General features: G+C 45.5%; 1 protein-coding gene across 7 annotated transcripts in view; it reads right to left on the bottom strand.

Moving 5' to 3' along the window:
• Window positions 1-12,361, bottom strand: part of CRACDL (CRACD like) — a 186,168-nt gene that overhangs the window by 85,029 nt on the left and 88,778 nt on the right. The window lies entirely within an intron of this gene.

Below are 12,361 nucleotides of genomic sequence, written 5' to 3'. Positions count from 1 at the left end.
ATACAATGGAATATTACTCAGCTATTAGAAATGACAAATACCCACCATTTGCTTCAACGTGGATGGAACTGGAGGGTATTATGCTGAGTGAAGTAAGTCAGTCAGAGAAGGACAAACATTATATGTTCTCATTCATTTGGGGAATATAAATAATAGTGAAAGGGAAAATAAGGGAAGGGAGAAGAAATGTGTGGGAAATATCAGAAAGGGAGACAGAACGTAAAGACTGCTAACTCTGGGAAACGAACTAGGGGTGGTAGAAGGGGAGGAGGGCGGGGGGTGGGAGTGAATGGGTGACGGGCACTGGGTGTTATTCTGTATGTTAGTAAATTGAACACCAATAAAAATAAATAAATAAATAAATAAAAAAAAAAAGAAAGAAAATATTTGTCTGCTGGGACCGGAAGGATGTGAGCCTAGAGAGGAAAGAAGCACCAAGACATGAAGAGAGAAAAGCAAATGCACCCAGGTGCTCCGTGTAGAGTTCTGGATCCAGCTGTTCCTAAAGTCAGATTTCCATGGTGTTCCAGCTACATGAGCCACAAAGTCGGCTGTCTTTTTAAATGACAGACAAGCCTTTGCAAGCCTTATTTACAAAAGAAAGAGTCCCAACTAATTCTCTGAGCAAACAGGGGCTGGATAAGTGATGTCAAACTATTTGAACCTCTGAAGTCACAGACAGTCTTCATTTGGCTCCACTTTTAGATCCGCAGGACAAGGGGGTTTGGTAGACTTTCAAGACAGCTGTACCAGGACAGGTTGGGACAAATGATAAAGCAGGTATCAGCAGACCGTGTTCCTTGTAGATCTGCATGGGGCAAAGGCATGACCCCTCTGTGTTAGGGTCATCAAAGAACAGCTCAGTCGCTGGCAGAATAAGCCAACTCTAAGCTCTGTGCATTCCCTGCATGTGCCCATTGCATCCTGATGGCTTCACCTCTTCCATCTGGTGGAAAACCATCTGGCGAAGGATGAAGGGCAAGGGCCTTAACAGTGACACAAACTTAGGTGGACCCAGGTAGTGGCAGCAAGATTCTTGGTTGGAAAAAGTCACAAAGGGGGTTTAGGAAAGCAAGGCTTATTGTGTCATGTGGCATCCTGAGCCCCAGTAGGAGCAGGGCAGCCGAATAACTCCTGTGTTATTTGGCAGGGGTGGCCTGGGGTAGAGCAGGCCACCAAACCCAAAGAGACGACAACAAGGAAAGCCTTGGTGCCAACTCACAGTGATTGGCACAGAAGATGGAGAATAGAGGTCTTGATGGGCCAAGCAGATATAACAGGGTGCCAGCACCAGCAGTATTTCTCCCATCCAGATACCAAGCACCACAGGCCACCTCTCAGAACACAGAACACAGATGCTATTCACGGTTGCTGAGGGCTGGGAGGAACACCACACTGGCTGAGACTGAGATCGGTGGCCAAGCACCCCTGGGAGCTCAAAGCAGAAAAGAAACTGAGTTGTAGGAAAAACAAGTTGTTTCTCAGGTGCAGACACTGGTGGCCTTGAGACCTGCACTTGGGAGCCCGGCCTGGGGCAGAAGCAGTTGCACACTGCTCCCACTGGCCCACAACACGTTGGGGAGACTGCATTTGTACGATGCCAACACAACGTGCAACTTGCATGAAGAACCAGAGGTGATACAATTCGACATCGAAATAGAGAGAGGAGCACTTGTTGTGGTGAGCACCGCGTGACGTATGGAAGTGGTGAAAGGCTATACTGTGCACCTGAAACTAATACTACACTGTATGCCAAGTGGAATTAAAATAAGAACTTTTTAAAAAAATCCACAAAAAAAATAGAGGGAAAAAGCTGGGCCTGAGTAGAACAGAAAGAGCACCAAGGCGCTGTCTGCACTGGAGTCCTGGCTGTCACTTTCCCAGCCTGGCCTCAGTTTCTCACTTCTCACAAGAACTGTCACACAGGCTGTTGTGAAGGACAGAACGAGGTGATGTAATGCACAGAGGAAGTATGGGAGCTAATGGGAGGGATCACTGCTCACTGTTATTTTTGGCATCTCTCAGAATGCAGCACATGGGCGCCCACCCACACCACCTCCACACACAAGGCCTGCTCTGGCTGTCCCGTCCCTAAGTCCCTGGGATGTGGAAATAGTGCCGCCCACGGGAGATGATCTGTGGCTGGGGAGCAGCCCGTGCGGGGAGGGAGGGGTGGTGACCCCACGGGTGCAGGATGGAGACAGGGTGTCTGTGTCACAGGGTGCACAGGGTGCACCTGGAGACACAGGCCAGCAGAGGGCGTGAGGGGACCCACGGGGCAGGAGCTGGTGCTCGGCAGCAGACACCTGCCTGCCGCCGCCTGCCAGGGACTGAGCAGCACTGAAGGGGGCGAGCGTGCAGCGGCAGCAAATTCCCTGCACCAGCCAGAGGACAGAGGCCGCAGAGCTCACAGAGCTAGGCGTGGGGCTCAGCGCAGACGGACAGGGCACCACAACGGCTAGCCGGAGCCAGGGACCCATCACAACCTCATGTGCTGGCCTTAAGCGAAGAAATGTGCAGGGTTGGAAGCAGGGGGAAGGGATGTAAGGTGGGAGGTGACCTGAATGCCACCCTCTCCCACAATGACTGACAGCCAGCTTGCCTGGCCACACCACCAGGACAGCCCTGCCTCTTCAGTGCAGCTGAGGAAAGAACAAAGCAGGGATGATACTCTGATCCCCACCTGCAGGCACTTGAAAAATGGGAGGGTGAACCTGAGCTTTCTAGAGACTGGTTGCCCAGTCCTCAAACCCCAGAAACAAGAGACCATAGAGTTGGCTTCACCTCACAGGGAGGATAGTGAGACGGCTCCTGGCACAGAAAGGCACAAGAGGGTGGGAAGGGTGTCTGTGTCCATTAGGCATCTGTCCTACAGGAGCATCAGAAGGAAGCTGAAGCCCTAGAACAGGGGCTGCACTTTACGGAGATGATTCCATCAAGACAGTCACTGAAATCCGTCGCTGGACAGTGAATTCAGTGACTGAATTCTCCAGCAACTGGATGAAAGGGCTCAGTTAGCATGGCGTCTTACCTCCAGACTAGGATATCATCACCCTACACACCAGGGATGTAAAGGCCTTCAATTCCATGCTAAGGAGCTGCTAAACCCCGATGATGGTGGGAAGAACTGCCTTTTTTTATTGTGGTAAAACATGTATCAGGTGCATTTTTTTGTTTCTTAGCAAAAATAAAAGCCAAAAGCCACAGTGATGCTATGGGAAGAATATTTACAGTTCAGAATCAAATAATGACTACAAAAATATGGCTGACAGTGTGATAAGAGTTACAAAAAGTTATCTCAGTAAAGCTGCATTAGGAAGAACTGGAAATGCAGATGAAGATAGGGCCTTTAGAAGCTCAGAATTTGGGACGCCTGGGTGGCTCAGTCGGTTAAGCCTCTGCCTTCGTTTGGCTCAGGTCATGATCGCATGGTAAGACACAGAGGGGCAGAGGGAGAAGCAGACTGCCCGCTGAGCAGGGAGCCTGATGCAAGTTTCTCTCCCTCCCAGGACCTGGAAATCATGAGCTGAGCTGAAGGCAGACACTTAACTGAGCCACCCAGGAGCCCCTCAAAATACTTCTAATAATAAAAGTGTAAGCAGGTGATATTAATAAAAATGGTGGACTAAGGGCCTCCAAAAAAAATCTTTCATCTATAAAAGCAACGAGAAAACCAGGGGGGCGGGGGGGGAGTTAGAATCAACTTTGTCACAACTCTGGCTATTAACCAAAGGCTTGCAGCACTCCAGGAAGCATTAATCAAGAGACACAGCTAAATCTTAGTATGAAGTGAGCATTTTAACCTTCCTTATTCCAACCCTCTGCCCTCGAGCTCCATGGTAGCCTTGAAAGCCAACAGCGTCACAATTACTCTGTAAATCAGTAGTCTGGCAGTCACTAGATGGGGGAGAACCAAGTTGAACTTCAAGGCTCTGTTCCCAGAGAACTGTCATTCTACCCTTCTGGTGGCTCCCTGGAAAACCCTAATCTATCCTGAGTCAGAGCTCCCTCAGTGTGAAAAGCCTTTTCTCTTCCACTGAGGTATTTGTTGAAAACAATTAAAGGCAAATATTTACATTAAATTAAGATGCATTAAATGGTTCAAATAAAAGAGACTGACAGGATACATTTTTTTAATGCTCCAAATATATGCTGTCTATAAGAGACACAATTTAAGTTCAAAGACACAAATAAGTTGAAAGTGACAGGATGGAAAAAAGATATGCCATGCAAACAACTAAAACAGCTGGGGTAGCTCTACTAATACCAGACAAAACCGACTCCAAGACAAAAATTACTAGAGACAATGTAGGAAATTGTGTAATAATAGAGTCAATCAATCAAGATTTAACAATTATATACATATATGCACCTAATAACACAGCTTCAAAATACACAGAGCAAAACTGACAAGAGTTGAAGGAAGAAATAGGCAATTAGGCAGTAATAGTTGGGAGTCTTCTATGTTCCATCTCAATAATTATGGAACAACTAGACGATCAAAAAAGAAACAGAAGACTTCAATACACGATAAACTGACCAGGTCTAACAGACCAGAACACGCACTCAGTAACAATAGCATACACATTCTTCTCAAGGGCACGTTGAACATTCTACAAAGTAGAATATTTTTTAGGCCATAAAACAAGACTCAATATATTTTAAAAGATTAAAATTATACAAAGTATGTTCTCCAACCAAAACAGAATTAAATTAGAAATTAATAACTGAGGGAAATTTGGGAAACTCACAATGTCTGGAATAAATTAAGTAACAAACTTCTAAGCAACAATAGGTCAAAGAAAAAAATCATGAGACATAGAAAATACTCTGAGATTAGTAAAAACAAAAAGAGGCTATAGCTAAAACAGTGTTTACAGAAAATTCATAGCTGTAAATGCCTATATTTAAAAGGAAGAAAGATCTCAATCAATAGCCTAATAAACCACCTCAAATTTTATTATTTTTATTTTTATTTTTTTACTTTTTTTCCACCTCAAATTTTGAAAAGAGCAAACTAAACTGAAAGCAGGAGGAAAAAAATAATAAAGATTAGAGAAGAAATTAATGAAATTGAGACTCGAAAAACAATACAGAAAATCAACAAGAGAAAAAATTGGTTCTTTGAAAAGATCAACAAAATGAAAAAACTTTTAGCTAGACTGACCAAGAAAAAAGGAAAAAAAAAAAACCCTCAACTTACTAAAATAAAAAATGAAAAAGGGGCCATCACTACTGACCTTACAGAAATAAAAATGATTATAAGGAAATACTATGAACAACTCATATGCCAACAAACTAGTTAATTAGATGAAATGAACACATTCTGAGAAAGACACAAACTATCAAAACTGGCTCACCAGAAATTCAGAATTGACCTACTACAACTAAAGAGACAGGAATTTTGAAACTTTCCACAAAGAAAATCCCAGGCTCGGGCTTCACTGATGAATTCCACCAAATGTTTAAAGACGACTGATAACAGATACGTACTTTCTTCTGGGAGATGATGGGGAAAAAAAAAAAGTTTCACAGTGTAGAAAAGGTTTGGGAGAGATGAAATATAAATTTACTTTAAAGACTAAAGAAAAAATATATACAGGGGGTTGTGATTTATATACAACTATCCAAATAATGTTCAACCTTATAAATAAGAAAATAAAGATCCAGGAATTACATTATCACAACTGTACTAGATTGCCTTTGTTTCTCCCTTTCTAAATAATCAAGATCTAATTCACATATCCCACCGGAGTCCAAAATATTTTTTTAAAGATTTTATTTATTCATGAGAGAGAGGCAGAGACATAGGCAGAGGGAGAAGCAGGCTCCTTGCGGGGAGCCCAATGTGGGACTTGATCCCAGGACCCTGGGATCATGACCTGAGTCGAAATCAGACACTTAATCACTGAGTTGCCCAGGTGTCCCCACACTGAAAGCTTTTGAGGAAGTTGAAAGACCTGAGTCAGGTGAGGAGGAAATATACACAGTATCTATGAGAAAGGGAATCTATATTCCTGACTTATAAAGAGCTCTTCTAAAGCAATACAGAAAATGCAAACAATTCCATTGAAAAGTAGGCAAAGAATATGTAAGAGTAATTCACATGATAAGGAACAGCCAATAAGTGTATTAAAATGGCCAACTCTACTCATCACCACATGTAACAAAGAAGACTATTAGCAATTTAAAAAGATAGATACTATTTACCATTGGTAAAGTGTGAGAACTGGCACTCCCACGTGTTGCTGGTAAGAGTTAAAAAATAATACACCTTTTCTGGACAGCCATTTGGCAGTGTTTACCAAATATTAAATGTAGCAATAGCAACTCCACTTCTGGAAATTTATTCTATAGGATTATCCAGAAGCACACACACATAGATAAATGAGCAAATATGTTACCCGCAGCCAGATTTGTATTAAAATTTAGACATATCATAAATATTCCTTGGTATGGGAATAGTTAACTGAATTATTCAGAATACTAAGGAGTGGTTAAAAGAAATGAAGTAGATGTATTCACTGACATGGAAATATTTATAAAATATGTTATGAAGTTTATATAAGGATCTGCAGGAAACTATGCAAACATAGTATTTCATTTTTGCAAAAAATGTGAACCCCAATATGCATGTGTGTATGTATAAATATAACCAGTTATAGACCAAGCTGGACTCATCAGAGTAAAAGCAGAAACGTACGGCATCCTTCCTCACACTCTTACTAAACTCACTCAGTGGACCTGTTCCTGCCACCTCCACACATCTCAGCCAGAGCTTTTCTAAGCTTTCTGAAATAGATGAATAGACCATCTATTTTTGGCATCAAGCACTTCCAGTTCCAGTCGACTGGAAGGTAGAGTCCTTTCCACAATAAAGTGTTTTTACTCCCTGGCTAATGGAGGCCCAGAGGCTCATGGGGGAAAGCATGTGAGCACCTCCCTGCCTGGCCCACCACCTGGCTTAGATGTGGACAGAGTCCCCAGGGACAGGCCCAGTCCACGGCCAGGGCCCTCAGGTAGTCTGAAATCCTTTTCTCCACCCCTGACCTGGGCCTACCCACTTTCTGCTGACTCCCAAACTCTCTGGGAATCCCTGTGGCCGAGTCTCCCACAGGGAGCCCTTACCCTTCCCTGGCAGGTCTGCCATTAGTCCGGAGACTTCCCAAGTGCTTTCTAGGGACCAACCCCTAGGCACCAAGTGCCAAGAAGCCATCTTCCCCTTCCAGTGGGAAGGTTCACGGAAGGAGATGGGCTCACTGATAATATCTCCAAGGAAATTCTCTCCACCTGAGATTCTAGGTCTTCGGCAGCCTGGAGACAGCTGGGGCCCCTGTGCCCCCTAGCTTCACCACGCTGCAAAAATAAGGGCTGTGCAGTACCACACGACTGTTCTCAGCCAAGAATGCAGAAGGAGATGCTGCTTCACATTCTGTTGTGTCAAAGTACAGAAAAGATCTGAGAAGATACACAGTGGCTTATCTCTGGAAAATGGATTACAGCTTTTTATTCTATGTGCTTCTGTAGTGTTTTTCTTTTTAATTACTCATGTATGTAATTAAAAGATAATTAAAGACAAGAAAATGTCTCCTAAGTCTGTTTTCTGAGCTTCTCAGCCTGAACAGCCTGTCTTGCTGATGACACCCATGCCATCAACAGGAGCCTGGCCAAGGCTTTGGATCCTCATGTCCACCCAGATTCACCTGAGCTCTCAGAGAGTCACCTGGGAACCAGCCCCTGAGATTCTCATGTAATTGGTGGGGAAGGGGTCTGGGCATCAGAATTTAGACATTCCCGAGGGGACTCTTATGTGCAGCCAGGGTTAAGAAGCAATGGGCTTGCTCCTTTCAACTGGGCCTAAACCACTCCCAGCCACCCCTGTACCCACCCTTACTCCCCTACCTGTGTCAGCACCACCTCCTCCTCACCCAGTAGAGCCAGAGAGACACTGCAGAGGTAGAAGCAGCACAATTTGGTGAGGAGATGAAGACTGTGGGGGGAGCCCACAGTCAGGCATGGGAGGGCTGACGTTATGCCCTAGTGTCACTCACTCTACACCAAATGGTGTGGCCAGTCCACTAGAAAGGAGACCCTTTCAACTGGACCTCATAACCTTCAAGAGTCAGGGTCTATTAAAGCATATCCATTGTTCTTCAGCTTTCTTCACTTATTCTGGACCATGAGCTGCCACTGCTTCATGTACATCATATAATCCTTGTATTTGTTTCTTCCTGTTTTTGCTTTTCTCTTTATCTGGAGGGTCTTTTTGATCTTTATCCCCACAAAATGGGGTATGAAGGTGAATTTTTGAGCTCCTCCAGGCACAAAAATGTCTGTCCCAGTCCTGGCACCTGATTAACAGTTTGGTAGAGAATGGTATGCTAGGCTGGAGACCAGGCGGGCTGGCTCAGCTTAGCACTGGACCCAACTTCAGAGAAGGCTAAACCAGCCCTATGCCCAAAGCACACCCTATTCCCTGCCCAGGGGTCCAGCAGTGGGGATTGAGCAGAGTGTTCACTCAGCCACTAGTTCCCTGCAATCACCTGGGTTGAGGGCCTGAGCACACGAGCCAAAGACCCAACCCCAGAGCTTCTAGAAATCCTTGACAAACAGAGCTGGATACAGGTACTTCCACCAACAGCTCTAGGGCAGACCATGAGACAGAATCTGCTTCTGGAGCCCATCATGGGTTCCAATCAGCAATGCATGTGCTCAAACTTTGAAGACACTGTGTTTCCCCGTGGAAAGCCATCTTTTCAGAGGAGCAAGAAGAGGGAAAAAGGGAGAGAAAGCCCCTCCCTCACCCACATCTGGCTGAAGTCCACTCTGCAGGAGAGGGACAGCTCACCAGAGGCCAATTTGGGAAGTGTCTCCACGTTGGTTAGAGCAGAGAAGCAACACCACAAGCGCACCACGTGAACGCTGTGTGAAGGAGAGCCGGATGGTGGGTACAGCGGCCACTGAACAGATCGCCCCCTGTGATGTGAGAGAAAAACCCCTACAGCCACCCACGGGGGGCTTAGTGCTGGAGAGTGTGAGCGGCGGGGGTCAGTCTATGGTGAGAGGCAGAGGCAACAAGCAGAGAGATGTGGGGAAAGCAGCTCTGGGAAGGCCCCCAGCAGCCTCAACTCCAGGTGCCACATCAGCCCCCCTGTTCTCCTGCAGTGGCACCCAGAGTCCGTGCCATGGGGATTAACAGTTACTCTCCCTGCCCTGACCACAAGCAATTCACAAGCAGGCATGGGCTCCTCGAGGTCATCAGCTCGATCCCTGCTGCTGCTGCTGGTTCTGGGATTTTACAGACAACTCTGTCTGTTATTGTAAACTTCTTCCCCAGCACCTTCTAGCTCTAGGCACTGTGCTAGGTGCCGGGACACAAGAGTGACAACACAAAAAGGACCCAAAGATCTGGGGGCAATCATGCTACAGTGTGGCAGATGCCAGGATAGAAGAACCCGCAAGTCTGAGGCCAGGAAGGAGGGGTGCTCAGCACAGAAGAGAGCGGAATCTAGACTGAGGATGGATAAATGAGTAGACAGTTTGTCAGACAAATAGGATGTGTTGTGGTTGGGGAGGGGATTCTAAGTACAGGGAACAGCATTCTGCTTAGAGGCCAGAGTGAGGCACTGTGAGAAGTGTGAACACTTGACTGGGGGAGGGTAAAGACACTGAGCTAGAGAAATAGGCAGGGGGGTGCTAGATGGTTCTAGAATACTAAGACGTGTTAAGGTATTTGGACTCTATTTTGACAAGATTTGTGGTAGGATAATGATATCTGAGTGTCAAAAATATCCATTTGGCTGAATCAGGAGCAGGTGGGGTCAAAGGTGACAGAATGGGATGGAGAGGAATTGGCCAATTTGAGGGCTATTTGGAAGACATTATCCAAGACATGGTGTGTAAAGTAGGACTGGGGAAGAGTAACAAGGATCAACTCTGGGTTTCGAAATCAACAAGTGAGTGGATGGTGGGGTCACTCCCTGAGACGGGGGCTCAGCAGAGAGAAATGAAGACGCATGCAGATCTGCACACAGGCATGTTTTCAGGGAAAAAAAAATTAACAGCCGAGAAAGAATAATTGTGGTATTGTTCAATTTCATATGAACTCATTCCTGTAAACATCTATGTGAACGCTTACAAAGGAAATCATGGGAGTAGTCAAAAAATTCACTCAAACCCACACCCTACATACAACACGAAGGGCAAGTCTGGAGCAGAGGTGCACATGCCACAATCTTTTACACGAAAGAGAAAACCAGATTGCAATGCTGGGTGCGTCCTGACAACGGGTCTGAATGACCCTCGCGACTTGGAACTGAGCCTCAGGTTGGAGACCTTTCTAATGAACCTCTCAGCACAGAGGTAGTTACTTCTGGAAGAGGAGTGGGGGCCTGAACCCATTGTCGGTGGCCATATAATTCGGGTACTGCTCACCCTTCTGGTATTCTTTTATTTTTAAATGATCAGATAGTGAATGTGACTTGTTTGTGGTGCACAGTTCCATGAGTACTGACACGTGTATGGATTCATGTAGCCACCACCACAGCCGGGACACAAAACAGTTCCATCACCCCCAAAATACTCCCCCATGCTGCTCCTTTACACTCACACACTCTCCCTCCCCCAATCCCTGGCAACCACTGATCTGTTCTCCATCGCTGCAGTCCTGTCTTTTCGAGAATGTCACAAAAATGGAATCGTACAGTATGTAACATTTTGAGACTGGCTTCTTTCACTAAGCATGATGCTCTTGAGATTCATCCAAGCCCATGCAGGAATCAATAGTTGTTCCTTTTACCCTTCTGGAATTAAATGCAAAAGCACTGAAAGCATTGCAAATGTATATTTGCTTTTTGCTCCTTTTATCACCTACATTTTCTCCTTCATGGATGCCTAAGAAATTGTCTCTGTGCCACAGATGCCCCAATAGCAGCACACCAAATGCCTAATAGGGTGAAGTCAGGGACTTCTGCTGATACAGATTAGTAAAACACTAAAGCCCCAAAGGTTTTATTTTTTGATCATTTTTAACTCCTAAAGTTAGGGATGCTCCATGTAACCCAATGAAAAGAAGAAAAATTAACCTTTACTTTAATTCTCTACAAACCTAACTTGGGAGGGACACCTGGGTGGCCCAGTGGTTGAGTGTCTGCCTTCCGCACAGGTCATGAATGGGGTCCTGGGATCGAGTCCCACACTGGGCTTCCTGCGTGGAGCCTGCTTCTCCCTCTGCCTGTGTCTCTGCCTCTCTCTATCTCTCATGAATAAAAAAAATAAAATCTTAAAAAAAAAAACCCACAAACCTAAGTTGGGAGATATAATTAAGCCTCAGTTACTGGTTTTCCTCACCACTCTTACAAAATAAAAGAGAAAGAGCACAGGGCATGCATGTGTTCAGTGACTGGTATTAGTCTGAGCTACAAGGCAACTCCGGATGGCATACTCATTTGACAATTTATTCTGCAAACATTACTGAGTGCTGGCATATCCACAGCACAATGCTGGGAACAGAGAGGTACATCCCTCTGCCCTCAAGGGACAGGGTTCCGGATGGCCCCCAAACCGTAGAGCCCACCGTGAGATTTCCTGCAGCCAGCCTACGTCACTCACTGCAGCTTGCTTAGACTCCATTTAAATCACGACGCTTCTCAAGCTTTCACTATCAGTGAGGTGGGTCACACGGCCCCAAAGCTTGCTGAGCAACTAGGGAAGCTAATATGTGATTTACAGTTTGTCATATATAATCCCCAAATGCTGAATTCACACTAACTAATCAAGAGTTGATTGTGTTAGGGTTTAACTACTATAAAGAGCAGGATACAAAGATTATGGGATCAGCTGAAGGAAAATTCTCTACTGTCACTTGTCTGGAATATGGCGTTTTACTGAGAACTGGTGGAGTTTTACTGTGTGTTTTTGTTTTGTTTTGTTTTTTGGGTTTTTTTTGCACAAAAGAGAAAAAAAGAACCAGTTAACAATCAATGCTCAATTCAAGGGCCCCATGAAAATCAACCTGATAGGCAGTATGAGGGTCTTGAAGAGATCTGAGAACAGAGTCCCTACTTCCCTAAGGCTACAGGGGAAAGATTTGCCCACAAGAAAAGCATCAAAGCATGGTATTACGTGATGAGTGCCAATGCGAGGCTCAGATGACAAATGTCAGGAAGCTGACGAAAGGGAGGGCTGGAATGGCCAACCAGCTCTTCCAGGATCTCGGGCAGGCAGGGCACAGCTGGAGCGCTCGTACCTAGCCACCATGAGCGTGCTCTGGGCCCAGGGCACATGCACCTGGCAGCAGCTGAGAGCCTGACTTCCTGGGGCTGGGCGTGGTCTGCTTAGACACGGCATCTGCCCACGGCTA

The sequence above is a fragment of the Canis lupus genome, chromosome 10 (assembly GCF_003254725.2).
Source record: "Canis lupus dingo isolate Sandy chromosome 10, ASM325472v2, whole genome shotgun sequence".
In the NCBI taxonomy this organism is placed as follows: domain Eukaryota; kingdom Metazoa; phylum Chordata; class Mammalia; order Carnivora; family Canidae; genus Canis; species Canis lupus.
The sequence above is the reverse complement of the archived record's forward strand: the minus strand, read 5'-3'. Positions and strand labels throughout refer to the sequence as shown.